Source organism: Temnothorax nylanderi, unplaced genomic scaffold (assembly GCF_030848795.1).
Source record: "Temnothorax nylanderi isolate EJ_2023f unplaced genomic scaffold, tnyl_v1.0 TNYL_tig0681_pilon, whole genome shotgun sequence".
Taxonomy (NCBI): domain Eukaryota; kingdom Metazoa; phylum Arthropoda; class Insecta; order Hymenoptera; family Formicidae; genus Temnothorax; species Temnothorax nylanderi.
The window spans coordinates 51,044-76,768 of NW_027249743.1; the positions used below are offsets into that span (position 1 = coordinate 51,044).

Below are 25,725 nucleotides of genomic sequence, written 5' to 3' on the forward strand. Positions count from 1 at the left end.
ATAGATACTATCTTTTTAAATTTAAAAGTAAAACTAAATATCTTTTCTCTTTTTCAACGCAAAGTTGATCTTTCATATTATACGTTAAAAATACACTAAATATTATAAAATAAATTTTTATAAAAATTAAATTTTTTAATATAAAATTATATATAAATTATATATATATACAGGGTGTATCAGAATGTTTGGTACTTTTTTTCATTTTATTTCTATTTAAAAAAAGCGAGAAACTATCATCGCTCAGAACGGGGGCCCGGCGTTACGCGCCGCTCGTGCCGCTTGAAGTAAACAACTGCCCGCGCGCCGACCGCGGGGCGGCCGCATCTCGCCGCGCGCTTGGATTTGGCGGTGGGCCGGGCCAATACGGCGATTTTTAATCATTAATAACTCATCAACTATTGCGAAAATTGCAAAATGGTACATGACTTTTCGACTCAGTTTGGCTCGCTCTATCTAAATATGAAAAAAGTACCAAACATTCTGATACACCCTGTATATCGCATAATTTTCGCATATTCGTATTCCGAAATTTTTTGTGTATAATTTAATATATTGTAATTAAATTGGTATTAATATTTAATTGTGTGATTGTATCGTTCTAGCTATTGTTTGGTTCTAGCTCTGGTCCGAAAGTAACGGCGCGTGGTCTGCCAGGGCAAAAGAATTGTATTATCCGTCATTCAAAATTGTTCAAGCTAAACATTTCAACAGAACAACTAGTTGATACTGGCCGATTTATTTGTTCAACGTAAAAATTTAATTTCTATTTTTTTGGGGCGCCTCAGGTGTTTTCGAGTATTTCCTGGAATATTTTAGGCTGGTCCCTGCCAATTTACCCTGATAAAATATGGATAAGCGACAGAGTGATTTGTTCCATCTGACCTCCTTCTAAAATTCTCCATCCGATCCTTCTAACCACATTTTCGTGCCAGTCACTTTTGTTTTTCACGTTTCTTTTTCTTTCTTTCTTACGAGAATATCAGTGTCTTTCACAAGCTGTATACGCCTACTCTTATACTTACGCACGTAAAACACGAATCGCACCGATAATACCGTAATTGGAATCAAGGCTCGATCAATTCAGCTCACGTCTATTCCGGTTTTCAATCGGATCGGGTTATTTTCCGAGAGAAAACAGTTCGCCTGGCTATATTGTTATATTAACGCGATCAAATGTCGGAATGCGTGTGTCACAAAATGACCGACTCTAAAAGTTTTTTATCGCAACGAGAATCATTGAGACAACGTAATGGATGAATGGTAGGTCTATGTAAAATCCTTTCGTTATTTTTAAGTCTACTAAACAATTGATCTTTCAGAATTTGTAATTTGTCACAATACATACATACGGAAAAAATGGAAGAAGAGAGAATAAATGTGTAGTTTGTAATTGACCTAATTCTGCTTTTTTGGCCACTTCTGAAAATATGTGTGTACAAAAGCTATGGAAAAAAAAAACGATATTTTATCATTCGTAAACATATATATCTACTTGCGAAATGGTCGGAATTATTGGAATTTAGATTAAAAATTGGTTCCGTTTGTAGTGCCTAATTAAGAGATACATTTTTATTAAAACTCTATTTTATGCGTTATTTGCTCCTGGCAAAATCAAATAAAAATAAACAAATTATTCGATCCCATGTGGAAACTGGAGATAAATCTATGTCGCGAACGTGGTTAGTAGACATATATTACGTTTACGCGAGCTTTATTACTTCTGTAGTAACTTACGATAATTCCTTCGCGTAAACAGGATTTTTCTTCGCGTAAACGGGATTTTGTAGTAACTTACGATAATTTACTTCGCGTAAACGAGTGATTTATCGTAAGTTACTACAGAAGTAACGCTCGCGTAAACGTAGTAATATATCATTAGGTAATTTTAACTGATGTTCGCAGCTGCACAAATTTCGCAAATGTAATTGTAATTTTCGCGTTTTACATTATTTTTTACATCAATTACTCACTTATCTGCATATTTAATTTACCTACATTCAATCTCAATTCTACGAACAACTTACAAATGATCTTTCTTTCTTTATCTTTTTTTTCTTTAAGAGACATCAAAACAGTTTTCAAGCTATATACAATTGAAACTAAGGAAGATTTATTAATTAAACTTTAAATAATAAGTATGAGATTATACGACCGTGTAAGATATACAATCAAACAGGGAAAAACGCCGTAAGTGGTCACGACTGGATCTTGCTTGTCCGAAATAATATATTACTTCTTGAATGACTTTTTACGTATATGAATCTACGAATAAAATTCCGGTATATTCGCAAAATACACGCTCGTTCGTTCGACGTATCTACATCCAGCGGAAATATTGGAATGCGATATATTAAAAAAAAAGAGGCAGTAAAACGTGGACCATTATAATATGTCAAAGGGAGTAAAATTAATGCGCATGAGAACGGGAGAAATTTCGGAGAAAATTGAAATAGATCTCAGATCTGTCACTGCTTTCGACGTATTCGCCCTAGAGACCCGCCAGGGAGAGATTGGCCAAAAGGCGAACCGTTTCTATCTCCATTTGCGTTCAAACCGGAAATAAGAAAGACGGAGGTATTAATATGAAAGTGTAGAAAGAAAGACAGGATCTCTACTATTTTCTGTTTGCATGCAAATGGCGGCGAAATGGCCAGTCTCTCCCTGAAGGATCTCTAGCCCATCACTCCAGAATTTAATGCTCGCGCTTCATTTGTCCTTCGATTATCCATCGCGCTTGTCGCTCACAGACGCCGAATTCTGAGCTAAATGCGTGCCTTCCTAAAACGTGCGTACGCGCAAACTTTCATTAGACTGATTGAAATGCAAAACGCGAACGATTGCGATAATACTCGGTTGTAAAAAAAAGACATTCATTAAATAAGCACATGCGATATTTCTGTTGTCAGGAGGATCACCGTCGAATCGGAAAATATGTCGCGAGTGAAGCGGTTCTCACCGTTACGTTGATCGGGCGTATCTGTTTCTACAGGATACGTCTTCTCTCTTTCTATGGCAAGTAACGATGCACGTAATTCGCATATGTCAAAACATACTTAATGCGTCACACATAATTTGTATAAACTTCCGTAGAAGTAGACTTCCTTCAAGTGCTTTGTCCATTGCTCCCTTGATCGAGTCTTGCGGGAGGGTGTTCCGTCAGTCATGGATCAACCTTGGAAATAATGAAATTCTTTTCTCTGACAGCGATAGATTGTCTGCGATTTCGCAGGACTGATAGAATGAGTTTTAAAAAGCAGATGTCGTCTAAACTACTGAAAGTGAAAGCGGTACACAATATTCGCTCGCTATGCTGTGAGACTACAGCTTTATGAAAGCTCGGCGCAATAAAACATTCGAACTGTAAAGTTACTATATATCACTAATTAGTATTAGTGATATATAGCAGTCGCTTTTATTGCATACCAATTGCGCCATTTTAAAACTTTTCTTTCGTCAAAATCTGCCCTTTTCTTCCCTCCTCTTTCTCGCTCTAGCACCCTCTCCTCCGCTATCCTCTTCCATTCTCTCCACCGCTCTCTCTTCCTTCCTCTCTCTTTCTCTCTTCTCGTCACCAGCAGCCTCTCTCAGTCGACGCTCCATCCTCCTTTCCTTCTCGTCCTTCTCATGCCTCGGATCTCGTTCCACTCCCCCTTCCGAGCCTGTTTCTTAACTAATTGTAAGCTTGCGGCCGACAACCAGCTTATCTATTCTCTATTCCAGCCATCTCTATCCTCTTACGTATCGACAGTATTAAAAAATATATTTAAACTTTAATCAATATAAATATAAATAATAATAAGAGAAATAGGATCGTAACGATATACAATCAATTAGAATCAAAAGCCATGCGCGATCCAAGCCTAGGTCTTTGACGGCCTTATATTAGTTTCTGTATACATATATATCTATATATATACATATAATTTTTCCAACAAACAGCGCGCCGATTATTTGTCGGACTTAAAACACAGTTATTGTTAGAATTAAAAACCCTTCCCTCCCCGGAATTAAATCGACTCGATTTAATTATCTCAAAACTGTAAAGAATTTTATTGCAAAAAAATATTACCTCAGCCAGGGTTTGAACCTGGAACCTCCCTCATTCCGTGTAGGGCGTCGTACCAATATAAATATAGCTCAAAGATAATTATTATACTTTTTACATTCCATACTTTAAGTTATTTAAAACTGCTTAATTTTTAATTTAAAAAAAAAGATTAAGAACAAATAGAATAAAGTGAGAGATACGATTCAAATCTTCCATAGAATTTTAAAACCTCGATGAATCTAAAGCAGTCTTGGTCACCACGCGAAATGTTTCCTCGTAAGATATTCCATAAATAATCATACGTTTTGAGCAACGGAACGAAAATAATAAATACCAGTTGTATTAACCTTTCTGCGATGGGCGTACGCGTTATTACGTTTGTCAATAAAAAATAAAGTCGCGTGGGCAATCGCAATCCCAAAAATATAGAACGTTCGTTCATCGACGCGATCGACGCAAAGCCGTTTTTTGCAATATGGTTCAATAATAATGCGAAAAATCACGTGAATTTTAATAAAAAATAATTATTTCGGTGTAAAACAAACGTTATCCGACCTGTGCGCAATATTGGATAACTTTGCGCGTCAATAAAAAAATCAGCGTTCGTCGTACGAAAAAAATACAAGGGTCCCTTTTTGTTGCAAATTTCGTCACAAGATGCATACGATAAAATTCGTCTCAAGTAAGTTCTAAGGCCTGAAAACAGCGAAAAACTAAGACTATTCCAAAAAATCAAAATTTTTTGCTTAAATAGCTACAAACTAAAGAAAAAGGGTCTAAAAATCGGTTACACCATGAAAAGTATTCTTTGTAGTTCTCAGATGATGTGTGATTTTTTGGGAATTTTTAATTCCATTTAAAGAAAAAAAGTCACCGGCGCAACACCAAAAAAAACGATGAAATTGAGAGTTTTCGGGATCCGAGTCTCGGACTTTGACGGCGCGTGCAAGCTAAACGACTGGCTTGACGATAAATGTTGTTCAGATCATTATTGTAGATAATTTTATGCTCTACAAAAAAGATACGTATAGTTAGTTACCCTATCTTGCTTAGTTTTCGAGATATTTGAGAAAAAAAATCGCGTTTTTTGTTGATAATATTGTTAATAACTTTTTATTGCGCGTTAATTTTGCGAAGCAAAATAAATCTCACTTATAGCACCTTAAATCAAAGCGATTTATGGTGGTTGCAACCTGGGAAGATTAATTGGAAGGTTAACCCCCTAAATTAGTCTAATATGACTGACCTATGTAGAGATAATTTTAAAATTAATTTGTATAAACGCATTTCTCTTATTTAAATCAATATTACCTTGCAGGTAATATTGATTTTGGTTATAATTGATTTGATTATTTTGGGCCATTATATTTTTAGATTTTGAGAAATACGCGAGCGATCATTAAGAGAAAGAAAAATTTTATTACCATCATTTTATTAATATCAAAAAACATATTTATTGCATTAATTTATTTGTATATTTTTTAAATTATTTAAATTAATTTATTAATTATTTATTAATAAATTAATTTATTTAAATATGAGATATTATTAATGCGCTAATTAATGTGTTAAATTTTGACATTAATCGATGAACTGAAATTGAGAAAAATATTAAGTAATATTATTCAAAATTATTCAGTATTATTTATTCAAAATTTGTCTTCTCTTGTAGCAGATCTGCTCGGATTCTTTCTTTATTCATATAAAAATAGCAATGCGATGTTATCTTAAAGCCCCTTGCATAATAGGCGATAGCGACAGCGACAAGGTTGCCGACAAAGCTATACCTATCGCTATCGCTATCGCCTATTGTGTAAGGGGCTCAAGTCTAGAGTTAAATCGCTACACATTTAGCATCTCACACACACACACACACATAAGTACGACTGCGGTCCACAGAAAGTACGAATATCCAAAGATCGACTTTAGAGAGCAGATTGTCATGGTATGCATGCCGATAGTGCAACAGCCGGAAACCGAACGGGATAAATATCCTTTGCGCGAGATCGAAAGAAACTCCGGGTGATACGCGGTGAAAATTGCATCTTTTTGAACGGTTTCAATTTTCGTTGGAATAGCCTACGCGGGATCGTACTGCGCGTAACAGCGTGGGTAATTAAATTGCCTCGCAACCAAAACTGCGTCAGAGGGATTGATCTGATTATGCCAGACGTCCGTCTCGATGTCAACGCACGCTCGCCGCTCGCACGAATTGTGTATTTTGCGTGCACGTTAGCGCGAGAGTTTTGCGGTCTTTTGCTATATAGCTACGATATGTGTATGTATATATATACATATATATTATATATAATTTATTATCGATTTCACGCACTGAGGTACGCCACGGCGACGAAGCTTACTGGAGATTAGTGTCCCTTCCAAATCTACATCCGACGCTGTTTGTAAAAATGTCAAGAGTGACGAGAACTTCGGGAGAATCTTGTCGAATACCTACAAATCACGGGGTACTCATCGCGAAAATCCATAAAGATTATATTAAAAAATTTAATTTTTATAAAAATTTATTTTATAACATTTAGTGTATTTTTAACGTATAATATGAAGGATACACTGTTGGAAAATTTGTGTTAAATATAACATAAATCACATATCCCAAACGGTCCACTCAAATTTTTATGTTAATTTAACATAATATGGATGTGTTAAATGGTAACATTGATACTATGTTAATATTTCAACAGAAAAAAAATGTAATTTTGATCGTAATTTGAAGTTAATTGTGTGTACAAATAACATAACTTTTATGTTGAAATTAACATATAAGAAATGTTCTTTTTACATTTTACAAATGTAACAACTCAAACTTTTGATTAGTATAATGTGTAAAAGTTACACTGTTTATTTGTTAAAAGTTTATTTTTTAACAAAAGATTTAAAGAATGCCTATCAACCAAAGAGAACTGGAATAAAATATTTTTTAGTATATTTGTTACTGTTCATTTTATACCCTAACATATTAATTGCATTGGGCTGAAATAATAGAAAAATCATTCTCGATCTGCTTAAATAAATATAAATATTTTTAATTAATCTTGCATCATCTTGTTAATTATATTAATTTTCCTCGACATTATTACTTATTTGGATCAATTATACATTAGATAGCACAATAAAATTTACTATTTCCTAAATTCAATGTATCAATAAAATCATATTGTTGTAAATTACACGAATTTGTTAATATTATTATGCTTGTCTTAAATATAAAATAATTCAATTAAAAACGTGATTGTAAATTAAACGTATTTAGTCAGGTTAACTTTGAATCCTTGATTTTTGTTAGTGCATGTTTTAAAATGGAGTTGCGTTTGCATTTTGATATTACTGGATGTACTGCAAGATATTGTGCCTTCTTTTGTTCAATGCAGAAATGCCAAAAACGTTGCACGTTTCTATACAAGTATTTTATCGAAAATCGAAACTTTAACTTTGAACGTCCGCCATTTTGTCCCAAATCAATATTTCGAAAAACTGTTCGTTCACGAACTAGATACTTTAATATATTAAATAAATCTTTTCGCATTTTTGATTTCAGATGATCCAGATCCGAGCAGCAGTGGTCATCGCAAAACCAGTTTTCCTTCAGGAGGATGGCCGTATCTTTTTTAATTATTAATATTTTTTATTAAAAAAATTATGTTACATTCATAAAAATATATTCTCTCACATAGACCAACCCAATTTTAAACAAGTCTTATAGTTTATGCAAAAAAAAATCACCTCTATTTTTCGGCTTCCTGACTGCGCGTGACCCCTTAAGAATTGTGTGTGTGTATGTGTGTGTGTGTGTGTGTGTGTGTGTGTGTGTGTGTGTGTGTGTGTGTGTGTATGATTTTATTTATATAATATATGATCCCAGGGGTAGGAAACACAAGTCATTTTGACGTCAAATTTTGGTCCTTTACTGACCATTCCTGACGTCACTAACTGGCGGCATAATGACGTTAAAATGACGGTCTAATGTCACAGACAATTGACGTCATTTTCTGACGTCTTATTGACGGCAAAAATAGGTCCATTGTACGACATACCGGTTTCTAGAAATGTTTTTTATGAAATTAAAATGTTAAAATGTCTACTTGATAAACGTTTATAAAAAAATGTTCTTTTTCTTTATCTAAGAAAAAAAAACTTTTTTAACTGTTTCGTTACATGCCATGTGCGTATAGTAGGCCAGTCAGTAAAGACACTAAAATTCGAAAATTTAACTTTAATTACAAAAGTTTTCAAATTTTGATGGAATATTGGGTGAGTTGAAATAACAATAAATCTCATTTTGCAACCATCTCCGAGGTCCGGAACATGTTAAACATTGCAAAAAAATGTTAATTTATTATAACTTTGCGAAAAAAATTGCAAAAGTCCTGCAAACTTAAAGCAATGTCTATTGTAATATTTTCCACAATGTGTTAGATTTGCAACCTATTTCGAGACGCGCAACATTGAAATTTATTGTAAAATAACGTTTTTATTTATAACCTGGAGGAAAAAATTGCAAAAGTGCTGCAAACCGATAGAATAACTTTTACAATTGCCCCGAACAGTTGTGCCAATTTGCAACCTTCTATGTTGCACGCAATATATATTTTTTAAATCAATGATGGAACAATTGTTTATTTGGTCGTAATTTTGCCAAAAAAATTGCAAAAGTTTTGCAAATTGGTTGCAAACGTTGAGATTATTTTTCGTCACAAGCTGTTAAGTTTGCAACCTCGGACAAGGTCCGCAACAGTGAAAAATTAGCAACAATTATTATTTTGCACTTTTTACAAGCGTGAAAAAATTGCAAAAGTTTTGCAAATTTTACGGAGTGCTTCAAATGTCTTCCCTTATCCAAATATAAATTTGCAACCCTCTACTAGTTACGCAAATTATTGCAACTTATTAATGACTAATTTTGTGTTACAAAATTAATACAAAAGTGTTGCAAATCCAGGGAAACAAATTAAAAATACATTTACACATAATGTCGAATTTGCAACCTCCTACTTGTCACGCAAAATATTCAAATCAAATATATTTTTCTTTACTTTTCGATTATTGTATTAATGTACTGAGTATTTATTGATGGAATGTGAGTTAAGGAGATCGAATACAATATTTTGACTCCGACGATTGTTACATTTAGAAAGTTTTGAAGAGTTAGGAAAATGATAATTGATTGTCTTTAATGACTGGCCTATAGTATTTGACGTCAAAATGACTTGTGTTTCCTACCTGGGATGATTCTAATTATTTTGCATATAAAACGTTTCTTGTACCCTTGTATCCTACAATTTTACTGTAAATATAATGTAATGAATTGTGAATTTACTCACCGACCCCGGTGCACAACAGCGGAGTTGTATCTGCCACGTAGCTACGTTGGTTCTGTAACATACAAATATAAAATTCATATTAAAACAGTGTTCAAGAAGACCAATGTTTCAAAACATGATTTTTACGCGCTATTTATTTATTTATTCATCAGTCAACTAGATACTTATTTAAATAATTATATAAAAAAGAAGACAAACTTTTATACAATTTTAAATTACTTCTTTTTTTCTAATTATTATTTCTAAATCATAGTTAAATTAAACAACTCAAAATTAAATAAGAAAAAAGATTACTTTTAAACAAAATAAAAAATAAAGTAATTTATTTGAAAGTAGGCATTCTATTTTTTTGCATAAACTGTCACCTAAGATAATTTTTATATCCATATATAACGCAATCGCGATAATAAATAGCAATCGCGATATAAGAATATAAAATTAAAATAAAAATTCGATTTGCTTATTATTTTGACTTTTCTTCGATATAAGATCGCGATTGCTATTTATGCACAATTCACACGCAAAAAATATTCTAGTGCTAAGAAAACCAATTACTCCATTTCCCTTCTTTTAACGGTTATCTTCACAAAGAATATTTTTTTGATAATAATCTTAAAATACACTCATCACTCTCTTTACTTAAAACAAATAATATTCTGAATTCTAATTGTTTAACTTTTCAATTAAGAATATAAAATTAAAACAAAAATTCGATTTGCTTATTATTTTGACTTTTCTTTGATAAAATTTTATTATGTTCTTTGAAGGAGTATAAATTCTTCTTTCGAGTACATGATAAAGACTTTCTAAAATTTGTACATTTTAAGACTATCATCAAGAAAATATTCTTTCTTAAAGACAACCGTTACTTACTAAAAGAAAAAAAGTAAATTGAGTAATCGCTTTTTTAAGCAGTACAATTGATATGTTCCTGTGTGTATGCATGTACACACGTATGTACATACGTACGCACAAAAAATTTTTCTATGTTGTTAGAAAATTTTATTTCTGTTTAAAAAAGGCGAGAAACTATCATCGCTCAGGACGGGGGCCCGGCGTTACGCGCCGCTCGTGCATCGCGCCGTGTCATCATCGCCGCTTGTAGTAAACAACTGCCCGCGCGCCGACCGCGGGGCGGCCGCATCTCACCGCGCGCTTGGATTTGGCGGTGGGCGGGCCAATACGGCGATTTTTAATCATTAATAACTCATCAACTATCGCGAAAATTGCAAAATGGTACATGACTTTTCGACTCAGTTTGGCTCGCTCTATTTAAATATGAGAAAAGTACCAAACATTCAGTGACTGTATAAGGCACCATACTCGCGCATGGCTCTGCAGAGGAGGAAAAAAGAGGAGGGATGAAAGAGGGATGAAAGAGGGATGAAGAGGGGTAGAGAAAGAGGTGGAAAAAGAGACCACCCTTCGGGTCGTTGAGAAATGCGTGTCAGTTTTGCTTCGGTGCTAGATCGCGAGACACCTCATTTGAACAGCGAGAGAGAGAGAGAGAGAGAGAGAGAGAGAAAAAAAGGTAAAAATTATAACTAAAACAAAACTTTTACTAGACGTATTTGTCACATGCAAGGACCGATTTCCACGATATAATGAAATAGCAGGACCGACTAATTAAATTGTTTCTCGACAAATATTACGTACTTCGCGTTAAATAATAAGCAATATTTTACTCGGTGCATTATTTAAAGATTAAAACCGAATAAGTAGCATCTACTTCGCCAATCAATAATTAACCTAATTACGACTTTAATCGACTATACTTGGCAACGATTATAATCGTCGTGACAAATCGTCACCCCGTTTCGAACATGGATTCTGGTCCTTCTAAAATTGATGTAATTTAGATGCTTATATATTATAAGCATTCTATCTGAATAATTAAATTGAGGATGCTTATAACCATCTAAATTACATAAATTTTAGAAAGACCCGAATCCATGGTCGAAACGGGGTGACGATTTGTCACGACGATTACAATCGTTGCCACGATTATGATCATTGCCAGTATAGTCAATTAAAGTCTTAATTAATTTAAGGATTAACTCGCGAAAATGTTGCATCGCGAAATATCAAAAACTTAAAGAGCCAAATCAAAATTTATACTCTACGACGTATCGTAGAGTACATACGAGGATCAATTTTTTCGGTGCGTATGGGGTGCTCACGTTCGGGTCGGCCAAAGGGGATGAGCACGGAAATCTCATTGTGCATATTTTAAAAGAACATAAATTGAGGAACATTTTAAAACCAATTTACTATTTGTATTTTAAGTATTTAAGTAGTTAAATATAATAAATATTTAACAACAAAGTTATTATCAAGTATAAGTTCGCACATCACTTGTAGACAAACGTTTAAAAGTTCCATAGCTACATTTAAATTAATTGTAACGATAAAAGCCATTTTGTATTAACAGATTTACCTTTACTATTTCAGGCGCTGTTGGTATGGACAACATCAACATCAACCATTTTCTGTAAGTATAATAGAATTATATTCCCGCGCGAAGGGGGGAAAAATAAAAATTTTTGTATTTACCCCTATTTTATATACTTTTGGTAAAAATTCGGTCCAATAGTTTTGAAGTTAAAAACGACCAAACATACACCACCCGTAAGAATTTTATATAATAGTATAGATATACACACACACGTACATATACACGCATGCAAACAAATGTATATTTGATTTATATATTGATGTATATTTGATTTATGTGTTGTAGACACCGCTGTCGTCGAAGAATTAGACGACTATTTAATCGCGTAACCAGCTGGATACGCGATTTACATGGGACTGGACCGCATTCGACCAGAGGTGTGCGAGAAGTACACCCAAAAATAAAATTTGGGATTTTTAAGTAAGGAATTAATACACAGTAAAAAACTGTTAAATTAATATTAACCATTTTTAAGAGTTAAAACAACACAATTTATATGTAAGTGCATGAATTCTTGGTGATATATTTTAATATATGTTAAAGGGAACAGAACAAGGAAGCGAACAAGGAAGAAACAACGAAGGATGACAAGTCCGTTCGCTCGTCGATGTCGAGCGACGTCTCGGATGCGGGTGACTGCGAAACTTTATATTACACACACGATGTTGGGACGTATGCGACGTGCCCGATATGGTACTCGAATGTATGTGCACGCCGGTGGTCCATGTAGTGGCAAAACTTTTATCTACTCATAAAACATTTTTCAAAATTCAAATAGAGGTTTCCAGGCTAAAAATTTGAAAAATAAAGTTTCCAGTGCTTCAGTAATTCTTCATTTTTCAAGTCAAGTGCTAAACGTATACCGGAAACACACAAAATTCATTGCGTTATACCTGATAAGAATGGAAATGTAAATGTGAAAATATTCTCTCGATGTAATGATGTAAAATTACATAAGATAATTAAAAAAAATAAAAATAAATAAATAGTTATATGGCATAATTTTTTGATATATTTATCATTTATTTTATGTTTATCTTTAATTTTGATTTTGATTTATTTATTTTATTTTCAAATAAATCTGATTGCTAATTTTACAGATAATATATGTGTTTTTTTCATTAACTATATGATTTAATTGTTACATGCTAACCGTTAAAGTTCCCCAATTTATAATATTCTATTAAAAAAAAGTAATTTAATAATAAAAATAAGTAAAAATGCAATTAAAAAATAGAAAATATTCGAATTTCCTCTTTACCCATAGATAGAAATTTCAGGATTGCTGTCTATAAATTTATCAAATTTTTTTATAGCTATCGGTAGAGTCTATCTTATTTTTGAAAAAATATTTTCGATAAAAAATGAAGAAAAAGTCCCTTAAAAAATCGAAGTTATTGGAATCCCATTTTCTTATAGGTCTTGAAAATTTCGAAATTAAGTCTAGAATTTGTGAGATTTTTTTGAAAAAAATCAAAACGGTCGCACTGAGAAAAACAAACATTTTTTACTTAAATCCTTAAAAAAAACAGTCATATTGCCCATTAAACATTTTTTCGATATTTTCTTCGAAAAGTACAGAGAAAAACGAAAAGAAAGCCCACCTTGTTTTTTACAATATCTTTTTTCTTCTTAAAGTTACAAGCATTTGAAATTTGCCAAATTTTAAACTGCATTTTTTTTCAAAATCCATAACTTAAGTATGAGTAGAGATAAAAATCTACAAAAAATCATGGAAGCTACTTTCATTTAGTGCAAAAACACAAAAAATTATCAGCCAAATAAAAAATGGTCGGGGTCAATCATTGGTTGATTTGGCATGGAATGCCCCATATACATAATTTAATAATAACAAGCAGCTTTACTTATTAGTTCTGTAAAAATACATTGTCAAACATTGATAAAAACTAAGTAAATAAAGAACAATTTTGTTTCAAAAATAATGTTTTTTACCTTTAGGAAATAATTGTTTCTTTGTTTTCAACGTATGAAGTTCCTCTTTAAGAAGGAATATATCAGTTTTTAAGTTGTTGTGTGTGTGTGTGTTTTCTAATTGTAGTTTATTGTTTTCGTCTTTTAAATACTGAATTTCCTGTTCTACAGTAATTGGAATTTCAAACGGTTTTTCACAGATTTTTTCAAATGCTATACTATCACTATTTAAAGTTTCCAATTTATTCTTAATTATATCGACATCGTCGTCCATTTTAGATGTTCTATCTACAGCAGATGGAATTTTAGAAAACTTGTTTTGATTTCTTTTAAATATTATAGCGTCGCGATTGGTAGTTTTCAATTTCTCATTGATTATATTTTCATCATCCTCTTCCGATGTCCTCTCATTATTGAATTCCTTGAAAATTCATGATTTTTAAAAAACTTAGAGCATCATAAAACTTGTTTTATATTAAGTTTCCCATTAAAAAATAAGCATTTAAAAAAATAAATAATATTTATATTTAAAACAGAAAAAATGTTACTTTTGAAGATTGCATATAAACGTTCACATTATAATTAATTTCAGTTTATATTTATTTAAAATAAAACTTATATTTTTACACAAAGAAAATTCTTTAGCTGATGTTGCTAAACTATTAAGTAAAATCGGCTTAAAATGTCGAGCGCAACACCAGTTAAATAAAATTTACTTAACAGGATTTTGTTTCATATAGATCTGTAATTACCAATTGGCCAATCTTATAGAATCTGTATAAAACGTCTTATTTAAATGTAGTGGTGTAAAAAGTAGCTTCCATATATAATTAATTCTTTAATCTTCTTGAATTTACATAAAAATCTATTGTAAGAAATAAAATGTATCACTTATATTACGAGAATTTCAATTATAACTTATTATTTTTATTGTTTTTGCATGTAATGTTACACATTCAAATTTCAAATTAAATTTTTTTTAAATGTTGATAAAAAGAATAAGTTATAGTTGCAATTTATTTTATTTCTTACATTTAATTGATTTTTTTATTCAGTTTCAGGTAGATCAAAGAATCCAATTAAGGATAAAGATTTTATTTATTTACTATTAAAATTAACAATTTGGATATTATCAATTGTGTAAGTGTTATATAAATAAAATAAAAAATGAAAGTATAACAATTATAATAGTTATAATTAAAATCAGCAATTAAATATTTGTAAAACATTATTACAATAACATGATTGAAATATTACCGTTTCTTTTTGAGTTTTATTAGGCTCTGGATTTTCTTTATCTAATATTATTTTGTACGGCATCACTGTAACCCAGTTTTTTAAAGACATAGCGTCGTTTGTTATGTTTCAAGTCCTCTTCATTAGCCCTTAAGTGGAATAAATCTCTTAAGTGGAATAAAAAATACTCACATTCAGAATAACTATTTTCGGGATTTTTTACAAGCGACAGCAGGAACGTCGATCTGCATATTGCACGTAGCAAGACGCATAAGACGCGGTAAAGAATTGTCGCTTAAACAAGAACGTTTTTCATTTTTGATAATTTTCATTTTTGAGAAAGAAGTCTCACACACAAATATGTAGATCCGAACATAGAATAAATTCGGAGTCCAAAATCTCGAAGCTTGGGGTAGGATGATTTCGATAAAATTTTATAAAAATCTGCACCGGTTTCTTTAACCGTTTTAAAAGAAATATTATTTTGCAGATCACATAATTCATCCTGTAAATTAAGATGCTGTTCTTCGATTGGCGCTGTAAGAGGATTCTCAAAAAGAATTAATTCTGTTCGAAGTTTTTCGAAGCAGGTGAAACGCGTATCGAATTCTTCTATAACAGAATCTACGAAATGGATGTTTTCCTTGAAATTACAGCTACTGCCATGTTCTTCGAGAAGAATCTGGCAAGAAGGAAAGAAATGGAAAATGTTATTATTTAAATGAGATTTGAATAACTGTAATTTCCTTCGGAAAGAATCAACATGACTAACTAATTGGGAAATATTTTGATTTGGTTTTTGCAGCTTTAAATTGAGAAGCCTAAGTTGATTAGTCATGTCAGTAATAAAGGCAAGTTCGGAAAGAAATGTTATATCTTTTAAAACAGATATATATTCCTGAAATTTTGGATTGTTTATTTCTTGCAAGAAAAGGAGGATCTCTTTTCTTATTGCAAAAAATATTTCCAAACATTTTGCAGCACTAAGCCAACGTACTGAACAATAAAGTGGGATAAGTTTTATAATCTTGTTTTAAAATATTTAAAAAATATTTTAAATTTATTTATTATTGATTTTATAATCTTTTTAAAAATATTTCTGTTCACAACGATGCCGTTAGGCGGCGTACAATGATAGGACTAATACTCAGTGAGCAAGAAACATTAAATTAACGTTTATAAATATTAACTTTTATGTAAGTCGTGGTACTTCTCAACTAATACATGAGCAATCTCCATTGCAAGAAGATGACTTGTGTATGCAAGTTTTAACAGAAAACAAGACTCATAAAGCAAACGATCCGAAAGCAAAGAGCAAGAAAAAAACAAAAGAAAAAAGCAAAGAAAACTAAAAAACCTACGAAAGATCAAGAAAAAGAAAAAAGTAAAAGAAGTGACCTGGATTACGATTCTGATCAATTTGTTAAACTAACGGATAAAGAAAATATGACTACTTGGGACGACAAAGTAAACGGAACAACTGTAAGTTTAAATGTAAAAAATATTTAAATTTAAGACATTTCTAATGTGTTCGCGAGAATGGAGCGGTGTGAGCTTTTCGTACTCACAGACTCAACATTTTTATCTTGTCACGCACTTCCTCGTAACGTCTACTAGCTTCTGTTTTACGTTTTTGTACATCAAGGTTTTGGTAAAAACAATTTTTTTAGGACTTATTTTTTAGTTTTAAAAACTTAAAATTTAAGTATGAGAAATATACTACTTAAATATAACTTCAAAATGTGCAAATTAAAAACTTGCGTATTGTTTCCTTATTATTACATATGCAAGTTTTTGATGTACTAGATCTATTTCCTTCCAAGTTTCTTGAAAGTATGCAAATTAGAAATTTGCACATTGCTTCCTCATAATTATGTTTCCCTCATAAAACTTCCTCTATGAAGAAGCCATACTATTTTATGTTAATAATTATGTTGCTGTAATTGAAAACAAGTGAAAACAAGAAAAAAACAAAAGAAAAAAGCAAAGAAAACTAAAAAACTTACAAAAAATCAATGAAAAGAAAAAAATAAAATAAGTGACCTGGATTACAAAAGATTAAAAAATATAATAAAATTAGAAAAGTTGCCAATAATTAATATTAAATTGTCAACAAACACGAATTTTTGAAAAGTGAGAATTAGTTGAGACTTGAGGTGTAGGGTAAACTTAAGGGTAAAAATATTAGAATATTGGCAATTCTTTAGTCTTTTCTATCCCTATTTCATATATAATTCTTTAAGATTTGGTTGATTAGACCTAGCTTTATACGTGATCAAAGGTCCATATACGAAGTTTTCGAAAACAAAGCTTCTTCTTTGAGGAAACAAAAATTATTAGAACGACCTTAAACCTGTATTTATAATTCAATAATGATAATCATTAAAATATTTTCTAAAATAAAAATTTCAATTTCTTTTTTTTTAGATTAAAATAATGCACTTGAGATACGGTATCTCAATACCGTATACAATATGGAAAGAAATAAAAAAGTTGAGAAGACCTTCGTTATTTGTTAGGCAATTGAGCCGAGCACTTTGGGGAGTGCACAAATTGATGAATAGAGCTGTAGTGTTAGAAAAATGTAAAAATAGATTGCCAAACCGATCCCCGAGAAAGTCACTGACACCAGTAAAAAAGGCTTTTAAGAAGTATGTATAAAAGAAAAAATAATCCCGTTGTTAGAGAGTGTAAAAGGCCTGCTTTAGCACTTAAAAGTTTTTTCGAACGCATAATGAATAATTGGTTCTAATAGTGAATATATACTTAAAACTGTTTGAAAATTTGTAAGAAGTCTAGGTAGTAAAATTAGGATTGGATTATTTTACACACATATTTTGTCAATAAGTTGTTTCACTATTTTATGAATAAATTGGATTATTTTACACACATATTTTGTCAAAATTTGGGAATTTTTTTGGGCGTAAATCTTTTTTGTGAAAATTGTAATTTTGCATTTTCCGTTTTGAAGATATGGTCGTTCTTAGAGCAAAACCATGAATGTGCAAATTTTTACTTTTTAAGTAAAAAAAGTGGGGTGAATGTTTTAATGTTTGTGTGTAAAATAATAAAATTTAATTAACAATAAATAAATAATATTTTTTGGGTAAGATCTATTTTTGAAAATTTTATTGAATTAGCAAATTAGTAATTAGTCACAAAAATTACTAATTACGTAAAAATTAATAATAGTTAGGTAAAAGTAAAGTACGCATTACAAAAAAAAGTTAATATGTCAGAGAAAAAATTTTAATTACGTAAAAATTTGAATAGTAAAAATTTTTCTTTATTATTAAAATAACTAATAGTTTGTAAAAAATAAATTATTACTTATTTGAAATTAATAATTACTGTTAATAGATAATAGATAGAATGCATTCTATCATGATGGGACTAAGGATTCTGCTGATGCTGATGGTTAGCATGGTGATGGTTAGGGTGATTTTCGCCCAACATCTCCCTTTTAAAATAGAAGAATCTAAAAAAAACAACACCTTGACTAACAATACCTTCTTAGATAAAGAGCCAGAGAAAGACTACATAAAATAGAGGTACTACGTTGCACTGTTTTTTATATTAAGTGCACTCGGAACACCATGTCCTTTAAAATTAAAATTAAAAATTTCTTTCAGGGTTGCAGCTTTATTTATAATAGGAGGAATTATTTTCGGTTCATTATTATGGTGTATAATAGCCATAATAAAGATAAAGAAAATCAGACGAGGGGCAAACCAATGCCTCTGCAATGCCAATGCCAATGAAAATTGCGACATGACAGAGATGAGTAAGTAAATATTAATGGAAAATGAGACATTTTTATTAAAGTTTTTATTAAAGTATTTTAAATTTGAATTTGTATATGTTTTCAGGGAACGATTGCAACGTAAACAATAAGATTAGATTACATTTTGTATAATTTTATAATTTCTTTTATTTTTTATTCAGAAGAAAATTGATGTTAGGTTTTCCTTAGGAAAATTTACTTAAAGTTTTTTAAAGTTACTTAAAGTATTTTAAAGTATTATAAAGTATACTAGCCGTAATAATAGTATACTAATAGTATAATAGTAGACTAATAGTATACTGACAGCCGAGCGTAAAGTTTTCTTTAAGTTATTAACCTCAATAAAAACTTTATAAGCAAGTCGCAAATATACTTTAAATTTACTTTTAACAAACGTAATAATTAGCAATCATGTAAAAGATTATCTTATTCAATTCAAACAAAATCAAGTTGTGACTCCAGCTATAACTGACGAAGAACTTTTGCAATTACTCGAAAATTATAAACAGTATGAAGAAAAAACAATGAATGGTGAGCATGGTAAAACAGAACAGTATTATATGATTTATATAAGACTTGTAGACTATTATTTAATGCTAAATACAAGTATTAGAACTGCAGATTTAGAATTATTTAAGTACATTTTGCCTAAAATAGGAAACTTGTTTTTTATTTTCAATCAACCGAATTACGCTCGCTATATTGTTAAATATCATGACAATTTATTAAAAGTTGATGAACCTCATCCAGGACTGAAAGAAGTTTTACAAAAAGATTCTTTTGGTGTTAAGAGAACAAAGAAAGCTTTTTCAAGACAGCCAGTAGATTTAACATTAGAGCAAACAATAAACGCGGACGCTGCCAGCAAATTAACCGGTATCATTTACAATACGAATTCTATTGCAGCTCGGCAACGCTGGTGTGTAAATCATAGTTTTAGATCGAAAATTATTACGCATGTTTTGAATGAAGTTGGCTTGAAAAAAAGTCAAGATATTACTGAAGATCTAAAAAGAAATAAAATTAAACAAAGCACTTTACAAATTCAAAACTTCATAAACAGAATTAATCAGAATATCAATTCTTTTCAAACAGATTTACAAAATAATTTGTTATATAACATCTCAAGTGGGCAGGCTACAACTGATAGTATAGCACATTTTTTATTAAAAGTTGAAATAAACGGACAAGAATTGCGTGAAAAATTTATTGAAGAATGTGCATTGAATGAAAAACGATTTATGCAAACAATTAAACAAAATAAAATAATGGCATTTACAGATACAATAAAAAAAAATAAAGTTGCAATAGGTGGAAAAGTACAAGAAATACGAATGCAAAGAGACTTGTTTGGCCGTCTTCTGGGTATTGCACTTGAAAACAAAGTAGATCTTGAAAAAATTTTGTCTTATCCATTGACGCCAATACCTTTTTCTCTGTGTCACATCGACGGAACGATTTGTAAAACTGATAAGTCAGCTCTGTTAAAATGTTTAGAAAAAGAAATTAAATCAGAAGAACCAACATACACAGATGTAGCTATTTTGGATGGTTTTTTTTTTGTTGCATCGCATGAAGGAAATTCCAGTTACGTTTAGTAAGATTTCACAGAAAATTTTAACAATGGTTACGTCATACAATGCACCAAAAACAATTATAGTTTTTGACCGTTATTTTACGCCTTCCATTAAAGATAATGAACGTGCTTTGAGAGGTAGCTCAGAAAACTGTATGTATGTTATTTCTGGTGGTATTCAACAGCGGCCTGCAGATTTTACCCGAGAGCTCAGAAATGCACACTTTAAAAATGCGTTAGTAAACTTTTTAATTGAAACTTGGACAAGTGATGAATTGGCACCGTTCATTGGTTCTAAGGTGATTTATTTAAATTTTGATTATTGTTATGAATATAGAGTAGAAAACAATAAAATTATCAGAAATATTTGTGAAGATCTGTCATGTCCCGAACATGAAGAAGCTGACACTAAAATAATTTATCACGTTTGTAACATTAATTACGATTCAAATGTTTTGATAAGATGCTCCGATACGGATATTCTTGTTATTATGCTAGGAAATATGGATAATCTGAAAAATGATAATATTAAAATTTGGATTGAACTTGGTGTGTCAAATACGCAAAGATTTATAAATGTAACTGAATTATATAAGTCACTTGGTAAAAACATTTGTAAAGCTCTGCCTGGATTCCATGCATTCACTGGGTGTGACTACAATCCTGCTTTCTTTAGAAAAGGAAAAAAGCGTCCTTTAAGTATTTTATGCAGTTCTGATATATATCAAAAAGCCTTTGCTAATTTAGGAGATCTTGAAAACAACGATTCAACAAGTGTATTTAAAAATTTATAAGAATTCACTTGCAGAGTTTACGGAATGAACAAAATCAACACCGTTAATGAATCGAGATACGCAATGTTTATCAAAGCTTATTCATGTAAAGATTTAAATGAAGTATTGAAAATCTGCACCAAAAACTTTGATGCGTCAACTATACCTCCATGTCAATCCGAATTAAAGCAACAACTTTTGAGAGCGTCATACATCGCAACCATTTGGAGAAATGCTTATTTGCAGCATATGACAAATTTGTCTCCGATTGAGAATGGCTGGAAAGAAGTTGACGAAAAGTACGAGTTTACTTGGTTCGAAGGAGTGCAACTGCCCCCGTTCGTGAGCGATATATTACTTGAATCGAATGAGGAAGAAAATGAAGGTATATTTCATAAATTAATTTTATTTTAAATAAATGCAAAATTAATTTTGAATAAATAAACTAATAATAAAGTTATAATAATGATGCAACAAATAATTTGAAATTAATAAAGATACTTATCATTATAATAACTTATTATTCATTTATAATATTATAATATTTTAGTTTATAAAAATATAAAGAATTTTGGTTTAAATACTGTTAATAAATCTTTAATCATGACTTTAGAAATATGATTTTAAGATAATAATTATTTTTTTGTAAATAAAACGAGTTAATTAGTTTAGTTCGTAAAAGATTTGTTTTTATTGCACCTTATTAAAATCGTGTAATTTTAATAATAAATTCAACTTTGAATTATTTTCAGATCATGAACGTACTCAATCAAAGGAAATCGAAGAAGAATCCGATGACGATACCGACAACACCGAGCTCACCGATGATGAAAATGAAAGTTCAGAAATTGAAAGTTTGATTACAGATTATCCAGATGAATAAATTAATAATTTTAATAAATAAAGTTAATTGATTTTTTATAAGCGTATACTTGCATAATGTTGACTACTTTAAAATATAGTTTTATTTTTAAATTACTTTATTTCTGATTATTACATAATTAATTACACATCATTCCACTACCAATAAGCACGAAATCGTTTACGTTTTTCCTTTTGGACAAGTAAAATCTTTTTCAATGAGTAATGCGTTAATAATATTTAGAGATTCGGCGGGCAACGAGCTACCGGCGCGCTCGTGCAGACGACTTTAAAGGGGGTGCCAGACCAATTTTCCAGCCAGTACAAGTAGCCAGACTTATTTTTTTATAATTTTATATATTTAAACTACCATCTTGACAAGTTACAGCTCTAATCAAATGATTCTACAAATCGACTTTTTACAACGACTTTGGGAGGATGCCAGACTCATTTTCCAGTGTCAGTTGCATGCCAGACTCTTCTAAAACATTTCTTTATACAAAAAACAATAAATATATAAAAGCTCAGCACTAATCAAATTCTTCCAACATAAGTGTTTTTACGACAAGATCAAAGGCGCCGCAACGCCCATTCCAGCGAGACAGCGCAGCCAGACTCTGCATTTCATCAACAACACTATTAAAACAAGAGAAATTACTTTGTTCCAAGACTAATCAAATCGCTGACACTTTTGTGTCGTTACCTCCCGGGCTATAACTAGCACACGTCCGCGATCGAACGTTATCTGCACACGGGGTGTTGTACACCCCACACACTTTGAACGTTGGGTACGGCGAAATGGAGGCTCCAAAATAGGCTTGAAAAAAATCAAGTACATACATTAAACACTGGAAAATGATACCCATTAGCCTGAACTATGAATTGTTTAATATTTTAGACCCAAAATAGGATTTTTATAATAAAAATAAAAAAGCTCGTAAAAATTTTCTAGTAAAGTCACTGTGCGCCGGCCGAACGAAGAGGCAGAGGAGAGAAGTAAACGTAGCTTTCGAGAATTGCCTCAAAAGTGCAAATAATTTCCACCATTACCGCGTACTACGTTATCTTATGGAGAACTCTAGCAGATTAACCGCTTAACTCTCGTGTTCTTGTCCATCGACGTGAGAGGCGGATCAAAATACAAAGTATTAAAACGATTATTTGCTTTAATTACGATTAATAATAAAATTTATTTATTACATTGTTATTTTATTAAAAACAAAATAATTATTAACAAAATTTACGAATATTGTACTTTTATTCACAAATATTAATTTATATTGTCATTAATAAAATTACGAATTCAGTGACACCCTATATAATTTTGGTAACTTAATGTACCTCTATCAAATCACAACTACATATACATCTACATATACATACAACTACATATTCATACTCGCATTGAGATCAGCGTGATTTTATCTAGTTTAAGGCTGCGTTCGGAAACGTCACCCGAGTGCACACGAGTATACCCCCTTCTCTTTCTATCTCAGCGAGTTAGGAGAAGGGACGTTTCCGAACGCAGCCTAACTAGTTTAACCTAGTCTCATAGAGACTCGCAGTTTTTTGTGTTTTTTTACGAAATTTTAATCTATACGACTTTATGATACAAATTTTTCTCCAATTTTTTTTCTCAATTATTATCTTCACTATTTAATAAAAACTGTTGCCAAAGATAAACATCTTCTAACTTCCTGGGATTTAAAAGGAGAGGATAAAATGAATTACTCTGCAGGGGAAAAAATGTGTTCCTCTCATCTGTAATCAATCATTTAAAACAAATCGCTTATACTAACGGCACAATTGCTTATTTAAATATAATGAATTTCGTAATACTATCTTTCCTAGATGAATCTACACCTTTACGTATTCGAGTTTATTATATGTGATACTCAGTCTTTTTTCTAAGAATATGGCGAGCATGGATAAAAAGAAACAAGCGTTATACTATAAAAGACAATTTTTTAACTAATAACTGTTACCTGTGTATTGTCTCGATTTATTTATATTGTTTTTCTTTTTCGCTGTTCCTGTTTCAGTTCGCACTTGAAAAGGGCTCGAATATAGAGCCGAAACGTTGTGCATTCTTGTATATATTTCGCCAGTTAATCGAGAAATAAATTGAATTGCTGATTTTATTCACTGGCGGACGAAATTATTATCGATATTAATAAGAGTTTATTTAATAATATTAAAATATGTTTATGTAGATTTTATTTTTATTATATCCGCAGTCTAATTAATTATTGTTATGGATTGGAGCATTTAGAATTGCGCGGAGGCAAAAAAGTACTCTGAGGCCGGTATTCATAATCAGATCTTATTTCAAGACCGTCTTAAGTAATATCTTAAGATGCTAATACGGCTCTGTGATTGGTTAATGACATCTTAAGATTGTACTTAGGATGGTCTTAAATATAAGAACCGACTATGAATACCGGCCTGAGTATTCGATATGAGTTATTGTATTCTACAAGTGAAGCGCGATCGATCGTCTACCTCTGTAGCTGTCAGAAATTATTTTTAAATCCCTTGAGCTCGAGGGCTAAAACCTTATGTTCAAAAGGAGCACCCTTCCTTCGTGATCTCCATGACAACCCGCTAACAAAACGCGGGAAAAACGTCCCAAAGGCGCGCCATGCCATCCGGATCGGGAAGAAGAAATGAACGTGAAATATGAAAACTTACTTATTTCGGCGATAATCGCGTATTCAGGTTTGTTGGCACATTATGCACTTGGGCGTATACGCCAATTTCTATCGCGCCGCCTGCGCGAGTGCCGCGCGAGTGCCGCCGCGCCGCTTCTCTGACGTATCCTTATGAGATACGTTCACTCCTTGAATTAGAAACTTAACTTTGCACTTTGCACTCCCGCTCGCACGTTTACTCGCGAAAGCGAACCGTAATGTTCGGTCGCTTTTACACAACTGGGCTGACGTGCCGCCAGAAAATGAGACGCGGCCCGGTCGTCATGGAGATGGAGGGGATACTCACACAAAACATGAACCACGTCCGCGTGCGCTCAGTGCTTCGGTTGCCTTCGGCTGAATAAAAGAAGGCAGACATATGATCTTCTGTCCTTCTTCCTCCCGCTCGATCCGTACCATAACTCGGGTGTCCGCATTTCGTTTTACCACGCAGTCCACACACTGGCAATGTTATATGTATATGTACATACAATTTGTAATACTAAAATGAATAAAAATATTAAAATATTAAATATTAAATAAAAATAAATAATGTAACGATACACCATAATAACGTACCTACGATAATTCACTCCGCGTAAACGAGTGAATTATCGTAAGTTACTACCGAAGTAACGCTCGCGTAAAAACGCAGTATATTTCTATTTTTATATTTAATTTAATATTTTTGTTACACAAATAGAAATGGCATAGCAATTTACATTTTTGCAACCAGTATTTTTTACTTTCCTGAAAGCGAGAATCATGTATAATTGTGCAGACCATTGTGCAGATATGCGACCAATATGTACCAATATATACCAATATATTTATATTCTTCAAAATTATTTATTTAAATAATACACGTTTATTATACATTACCGTTATGTGAGTTATTGTATTATTATGATAAACTCATTTATGCTAGTAAAGACATATTAAAGTAAATGGAACATAATAAATAACACTTAATATCTATTAATAAATAATAATAAAATTCATGATTTATTCATAGTATAATGAATAAA

General features: G+C 31.5%; 2 long non-coding RNA genes across 2 annotated transcripts in view; one reads left to right on the forward strand and one right to left on the reverse strand.

The window, feature by feature from the left end:
• The window catches only part of LOC139784808 (uncharacterized), a 41,537-nt gene extending 16,666 nt beyond the window's left edge, over positions 1-24,871 (reverse strand). Inside the window, exons 1-2 of the long non-coding RNA XR_011721685.1 lie at positions 24,699-24,871; positions 9,391-9,442 (exon numbers count right to left, since the gene is read on the reverse strand). This is a non-coding gene — a long non-coding RNA (uncharacterized lncRNA). The remainder of the gene's footprint in view (positions 1-9,390; positions 9,443-24,698) is intronic.
• Positions 10,854-12,847, forward strand: LOC139784809 (uncharacterized). The gene is made up of 4 exons (XR_011721686.1): positions 10,854-10,921; positions 11,842-11,881; positions 12,131-12,265; positions 12,389-12,847. It is a non-coding gene; the product is annotated as an uncharacterized lncRNA (long non-coding RNA).
• Positions 24,872-25,725: the final 854 nt, after the last annotated feature.